We start from the raw sequence: 8,116 nt of genomic DNA, 5'->3' as shown, positions 1-8,116 counted from the left end.
TGCAACCACAGCTGCTCTGTTCCTGAGCCTGCAACACGTCCTTCTCCCCTGCCTTCTCTCAGCCCAGTTAACCCTGTTTGCAATGACTTTTATTAGGAACGCAGTCACTGTTTCAGCCACGTGGGATGTCTGCCATGCTTCTCGTTACCTGTGCTCTGAATCCGTGCTCAGGGCCTCAGGCTTGTGAGTAGGGATCCTCCTCGGTCATTATTAACTTTCATCACATATGCAATCACTGCGGAACCAACCAACCTGCTTCGGAGGAGCCAGCTCAGTGCGTTAGGCACGTAGATGAGAAAACACCCCCTAACAAGGGAATTAACCATGGTCCTCGGGAAGCAGGGCAGGAGAGTGCTGAGGCCGAAGGTCCTTCCTCATCCCAGGACAGGTGTAGCAGGGGGGAACACCTTCCCTTGTCCACGTCATCACGTGCTGGCATCCGTCTTGCTGGAGATCACTCCCCTACCTGCTGCCTGCCCTCCCATCCCCGACACTGAACTTGGTAAGCAGGTTTTTCCTAGAGCACTGAACTTGGTGGGCAGGTTTTTCCTGCCCCTGGTTCCTATAGAAACCTTCCTGCAAGCACCCAACTGGGACCAGGCCCAGCGAGAGGCTCACCTTGCTGCTGGCACCGGGGTGTGCGGAAGGGCAGGGAGCGTGAATCGCACCAAGGGAAGGCTCCTGCTGCGGCACAAGGGGGCTGAGTGCTGGGGAATGCCCACGGAGCCAGGCATCTCCAAGAGAAGGTGCTGAGGCCACTGTGGTCTGAGCTCTGTAGGCCTTCATCACCCTGCTTTCTGCCTCCTCCCACTCTGCCTCCAGTAAAGCATCACAGGAACTGGGAGGAAGGTTCCCTGACACAGCCAGGTACCACCCAGTGCAAGGCAGCAGGACGAGGAGGAGGAGGGTATCTGGCACACCAGCTTGATATAGTAAGTTCTTTCCTTTGACTGCGGGCTATAAACCTAAAGCAGCTCTCAAAGTCTCTGAGTCAGGAGACAGCAAGTAACAAAAGGGGCTCCCACGAAGTCCTGTGGGATGGCACGCACGAGATCGCTACAGCCAGCTTAGCTGTGTTACCTGCACAGTACACACTTCTGAAAACAGGCAACAGTAAGGGATACAAAGGAAAAAACACAAATATTAACAGCAACTCTCAAACCCTCAGAACTCTAAAATTAAAATCAGTTTTCACCCACGCATTAAGAAGCATCTCCCATGTTTAAAGGCAATTTAAGTCTCCTATACGAAGCAATTTTGGTTACATGACAGCTAGCCTTCACACTTTGAAAGAAACGTATTTTTTGTTAAAATGCAAATGGTACCTATTACTTGCAGCTTTACGTTTTGAGTTCAGACTCTAAACCAAATCACACCGCCATTGATTCCAGCCTGCCAGAAGACAGCTATAATGACAGCGTGTGTACCCGAAAAAGACGACCACAAGGGAAGCATGCAGTCAGCATCAGGTACAGCTATTTGAAGCACTCCAGCTACAACACCTTTGTCAGAGCTGCAAATACACACTGCGCAGGATTATATCCAATTAGTTTCTTTTCCAGTGTAGGTGTCCTTTAGAAACTGATCTTTGCAAAGGAGACCTGCAAACTGAGGTAAATTTGGCACTGGGCAATATCAAGCCTCCTCTGGACACACTTGCTCTTCCACATAGCTGTGATAGGAGAGATTTCAATTACCTGGCTTCTTGCAAACATCAGATAACAATCTCCTACTGCCTGTGTTTTACTTGCTTGGCCTCTTTTGCTGCCTGCTCTCCTCTTACGCCTGCTGTGGTAGTGCCTGGATGTGCTACGCCTGAAATGACGCTGTCCGGAGCCCTTCAGTGGGATCTTTCTTTTGGGACAGAAACTCTTTCCCAGGAGTGTTCTTCCCCTGCTGATTTTAGCAACAACAAAATAAGAATCCACAAAAAGCCGCCAAAAAAGCAACATACCTCTAGCAGACAGACTGTGCAGAATATGAACGTTTTACAAAGCAATGTTTTTGTACACTGAAAACATTACAACTAGTAACTGTGCACGAGCCATATGTCAGCGAACATCATCAGAAGGACCAGAACAAGCATAACAATTCTTTCTAGAATGATTTTCATCCGCTGTCATAGAACAGCATATACAACTCTTCCTCTGACAGTAAGCTAGCATGGGTAAAAACTCTGCTTTCAATTAAGCTTAATTTGAACATGCAGCAACATCACATGCAGCAAACCCCACTGCCGCCTCTGGACTGTCGGCTGTTTCCACTGCTCTCTATTCTCTTCCTTTATTAATAAAAAAAATACCTTGGAAGAGAGAAAAGCAATTGCAAAGCCACAGTACCCATCAGGAGGCCACACACTTAGGTGTAGTTCTAGAAGCCTCTTCCAGCTCAGCTTTTAGAATCCCAAGCAGATCGCATCCAATTTAACATCTCCCTCAGAAATCAAACAAAAATCAGACCCTGCACTGAATCAAGCAGTTCATTTCTGTCCTTTCACACCTGGAAAACTTTGTTCTCCAAATTAAAATCCTGACTTGCTCAATGAAATGCAGACGGGGAGCTCTCAGAAGGAAGCCCTTCACCTTCCCTTCCCCCAGCGTTTCTGCCCAGGTCAGGCACAGGCACATCCTGGAGCTGCAAATGCCTTTAGTCCCACGAGTTAATATTTGCTTTACACGTATACGGTCAGAAGAAAACTGCGGTTGCACAAACAAGGAGGCGAGCGAACAAAGCACAGCCACACACCCGACCAAGGGGCAGACAAGATGCAGATAATTTCTGCCCCTCGCACCCCGACACCCTGGCTTTTTAAGTGATGCAGGATCCCACGCAGACACCAAAACACATCAGCTCCTGGTTAAGGAGTCAACATGGTGTTGGTGAACCTGGGTTATTCCAGGAACTATGTGTTTAAGGCATACAAACCACGATGAGCCTCACGTTGCTTTGGGTGTTGGGGAACACACTACAAATACAGGAGGGAGGTGCTGAGGTAGCCTTCACGGTTGCTTTCTACCACCTGATTTGGAATGAAAAGTTAGGGGGCTTTAACCGCCCCCAGCCCACCTTCTAGTAGCAGAGAGAGTGAATCAGAGAGAAAATAAAAGCCTACGGCAGGCCTAGAAAGGGAGATGTGAGACCTCGAAAGCAGGAAAGGCGAAGGCTGTGACAACCTTGCAGAGCCAGGCGGGCAGGAAGGACGGCAAGCTGTTCCAGCATCACACAGGACTCCAGTGCTGCCCAGTCACCAACTGGGATCAGCTCTGGGCGGGCAAACTTCCTCCTCCCGACTGCCTCAGGGCACTCTTCGAGTGACATGTAACAGAGACAACAAAAAGTAAACTGGAACTCTGTGTCTCCTGCCATAAAGCATCTCGTAGACTCCCAGTCTCATTGGAAATGAAATTCCGTACAGAAACATAACTAAAAGGTACTTCCATGTCACAGATCTGCTCCCTGCACTGATCCGTGTCCAACAAGTCTGCGTGCTGTAATGACAGAAGGAGCCCCCCTGGAGCTGAAGGTGTGAAACAGGACAAGTAACTTCCAGTTTCGTGATCTATTTCATCTGCATTTTGAAAAGAAGGATGTGAAAAAGCAGAATCCTGTCTCCTACCGCGACCGACAGACAGACCACAGATGGACTTCCTGATTGCAGTTCAACGTGTCAAGCTTGCCTCTAAAAAAACCCCTACACAACACCTACTTACGTAGAATGCAGATATCCTACATATCAACATACATTTTCTTTTCACAGAAGAACTGCTTTTTGTTTATCTGGCTCCAAAGCAGACAGCTGATCCTTTAAGCAGGACACAGCTTGAAAAGGCTGAAGCTCTCACTTCTAAAATCTGGAGATAACAAAGGTTTCCCCCATGTGGCTCAAGAGAAAAAAAATCCAAACCAGAACCAAACTTGCTTGTGACTCTGCTGATTCCCCGTGTTGTTAACACAAGCTACCACACTTTTAGCCGTGGAAAGCAGAGGGTATCTATCCTTTCGCAGCAGACACTTGGTGCCTGCTAAGCATGAACCGCACTGCTGTGGAGAACCTCTCGTTTGCCAAGACCCTTGGGATCAGAGGAGGAGGAGTAGTTTCCCCTTTCCCACTGCTCCCGCTATTTGAGCGGTGAGAGGGTATGTGATGGGAATATAGAGCGCTCCTCCCATCTCACAGAGGAGAATTACAATAGATGGAGCACTGGAACAACAGTTGTTGGTTTGTGTTTTTTTTTTAACCTGCATTGAATGAGGTTGGAAAAAAAGGCTGGGATACAAACTAGCAAGATGTTCACTCTCACTGCACAGCAAAATTCTCCTTGCTTCCAACACAGTGGGAAGAAAAACCCTGTGTGACAAAAGGCAGGTCTGCAATCGCCCTAGTCTTCAAGGCTTAGGGTAAAGACGATTTCACATTAAACACCGCTATGCAAATATAATCCAAAGGTTTCTGACTAGTGTCTAAGGGGGCCCCAAACATCTCTTCCATGAGAGTCAACTTCTGCACAATAAACGGACACTTCCACCCAAATAAGCATGGTGCAGACCAACGCATTTCTGCAGAACTCTACAGAAACTCATTTTCCCCCAAACTCTCCAGAAGTGCTTTTTACCATCTGGTCCATGAAGTTCTGCAAGTCTGCAAACTATTTATAAGATGTCTGTGAAAGGTAACGGCAACTATTCTGTATTTGCTATACAGAAGTTTGAAAGAAAACATTTCTGTTAGAGATGTAGGGTTATCCTTCAAAGAAAGGCTGAAAAACACTGACAGTTATTTAAAGACAGATATTATGAAGTCTTTTCTATGACACTCCTACCCTTAGCAGTGACAAGCGGTGCCATCTGTGGCTCTCTCCATCATCTCCAGAGCCAGCCCTGTAGTTTCACCCCAGGTAAAAGTTTGATTCTCAAGCTGGTCTCATCCTGCTGTTCCCAGTGAAGAACGGCTCTCCCTTGATAGGGCCTCCGACAGATTTGCAGAGGTTTAGCTGTCGGGGTTTGCCATTCTCTTGGTGAGGCACAAGAAAGACTAAGTTCAGGTCACTCTCCTGTAGCTCTGCTGTTTTACTATTTGCTCCAGTATTAGCAAAAAAAATGTCAGATTCACCTAGCAGGACTCTAAGCAGGCCTCACTTCATTTGGCTCCAGAAAATGGCTTTTTAAGGAAAGTATATCCCACAGCACTCAAGATTTTTCTCCTTCAGGGCTCTGCCTTTCCAGAACTCAACCTTCTGAAGAGGCTATTAACACCTGAAACACCTCTCAGGACTGTTTGCAAAGCTCTTATCTAGCATGTCATGTTAGACTCCTTAGGTCTTGCTCCTGCAGAAATTTACAGGCACAGATAACTCAGAGGAAAAAAAGCAAAATATACAATGATCATTAACATTTGTAACAAAGCAAGACAACCTCCCCCAACATTTCCTGTTTCTGGGGATCAGGAAGATTTCTCCTCCAGAACAAAAGGGCTGTCGGGTTATGGACATTTTCTTTCATCTCTGAATCATCAGGTACTTCCCAGCCAAGAAACACCGCACTGACTGGGCAGTGACAACAGTTCTCGTAGTCTCACTAATACCAATATGCTATCTTCTTCTCTTCTATCTCATAAAACAACTGTGTTTTCATTTCTCCTAGTTGGTGTTTTTCTTTTGTTTCTCCCCCTTAAGCCAGAAACAGAATTGCTCTGCTACCAATATAACTTCTTGCACTGCAGTTTAAAAAAAGCTGAGACTTCCTCAGAGACAAAACAAATGCGGCAGGACAACATCCTCCTCTTCCCTACCTGGTGTCAACAGTAACACAGCTGACAAATGAGATTTTCCCCAACGCTCCCAGATACTTACCCCTGTGTAAGCTTTATGTACCTAAAATCTTGACTGTTTGATGAAAGGCAGCACAGAAAGAAGTTGTTTAATGCCTTTGTGTTGCTGAAGATATAAACTTGAAGTGTCAACACCTCTCCATCTCTTGAGGGACATTTGAGGCACTGCACTCACGACACAGAACAAAGCTATTTGTCTACTTCATCCTACTTGACAATTGCAAAATCTCTATATCTGATATCTAGGATACCCAGTGTGATACAGCTCACCAACTGAGCACCAGGATCACCACTGATTTAGCCAGAAGAGCTGCAGGACCACACACACCAAAATATAAGGTGCCTTACATATATAACTGAAGATAAAGTTGCAATACTCCTTAGGATTTATTTTTTTTTTTTAAGTTTTCGTTCCTTCTTGTGTTTTGGTGAGAAGTTTGCAATTAACAGCCAGGAAGACAGACATCATCCCACTAATTTCCCAAACAGCTACAACCTCAAATGTGGTATCACTTGGGAGGGGTGAACTCACTGATTCCTTTGTTAAAGCACCCCAAATACCAAACACGGTAAGCAATTTTGCAACACACAAACCAAATCACTGAGACTGAGGCTGGCAGCTCATTTCACACAGATCCCTTAACCAATAATCTCTACTGTTACTATGCCACCTCAGCTAAGAGATGTTGATTTTTAAAAGCTAAATCTTTTGATTATTGCTTGTCTTTTAAGATCCTCAAGGTCCTTTAGAACACTGATATTTGCAAAAGATACCATCTTGCAGGAAAGCAAGCAACAGGTTAAAAGCACAGCAAAGGAGAAAAACCTCAATGGCATTAGCAGAGATCCCAAAATTGGAGAATCATTTCAGTCCTGAGCAGATGTGCAGTGCTTTCCTCGCCTCATTAGCTGCTGTTAACTCTACCATCCCCTGACCAGTGCACTCCCTCCAGAAATATGCCGCTCCTCTCTGCTGCCCCTCAGGGGTTCCCTTCGCCCTTCTTCGGAGGAAGTCTCACTGTGAATGACATCTCCCTGAGATTACCAAGACACATTATCAAAACATTATCCTAAACAGGAATTAAGAAAGGTGGCACTTGTCATTTTAATCTGTTAAATACAGAATTAACATAACTTTAGATTAACATGACACAACCAGTCCTCACCTAGACCTCTTTAATTACACATCATGCCTCTTCTCACACCCTTCCTTCCCTTTTACTTTGTAGATTCTCCAGGGTAGGAATCCAACCTTTGTTTCTGCACAGGGAAAGCCACACACACAGCGTGCCGATCCGGAAATACATAACGAAATAGATCTTCATTCCAGCGACTGTTTCTTTCCAGGACACCACTCCAGCCTCTGTAGCAGCTGAAAAACTACCCTAGAATTCAGATTATCCAGCAAGTAACTGTATTCCGATCAACATCTCGGCAAAAGCACAGCAGTGTCCCACTCCTGCTAGGCCGGTAGTTTCTTCTTGAGTGATCTGAAGATCTAGGCTCTCACTAATGAACACCTACTGTTCACAATTCCAGCATGACTGCTTCGCTCTCCCATCTATTAGCACTAAAGGATCCTCCATTTCCTCAAGGCACTTCTACCACTTTATTCCCACCACTCCCCCCCGCCTCAAACATCACAGCAAACCATGCAGAGTCAGGCTGAGACATCATGAAGTAGGAAGCTATGACATCACGTAAAAAACCCCACACACCAACATTGAAATCTACTCATTTAGAAAGAAAGTACCTGCCTAAATCCAGACGTCCCTCAAAAAATTAGGAAGGAAGCAAGGCACACACTGAGAAGAAATTTTTCCTGTCCTACCCTTACCAGCTCTGTGAAGAGACACCTGCTGCCCTGGAGCCCGCTGCCTGCAAAGAGATTTAAACGCGTGTCACGGCGGCTCTTCACTCCCTTGAATTTACATCACCAGGTACGAGGAATTACATTTCTCTCCCGACTTCCTTCTAACGTTTGTTACAGCTGACAATCACAGGGCCTGCAGCACATCTATGTATGCCCAGTGCCTAGAGGATACTGCCATATTTCCCTCTCTGTTTCGTGACTGTTCCTTCCCCCCAGCCAGACAGGAGACAGACGTGTCTCTCCTCTGGGGCACCTCCGAAAAGACACAGGCGTGGAGGGCAGATGAGGATGGCAGAGCTGGACGGACGAGACCACAGTCACAGCCACAGAGAGGAGAAAAGGCAGGTTACGGGAGGGGAACAAGCAGGGGTGGGCGGGGGAGACACGGCAAAGCCTGAGGGAATCGGGGAGCAGGC

The sequence above is a fragment of the Cariama cristata genome, unplaced genomic scaffold, assembly GCF_000690535.1.
Source record: "Cariama cristata isolate BGI_N322 unplaced genomic scaffold, ASM69053v1 scaffold16726, whole genome shotgun sequence".
NCBI lineage: Eukaryota > Metazoa > Chordata > Aves > Cariamiformes > Cariamidae > Cariama > Cariama cristata.
Note: the sequence above shows the minus strand (reverse complement) of the source record.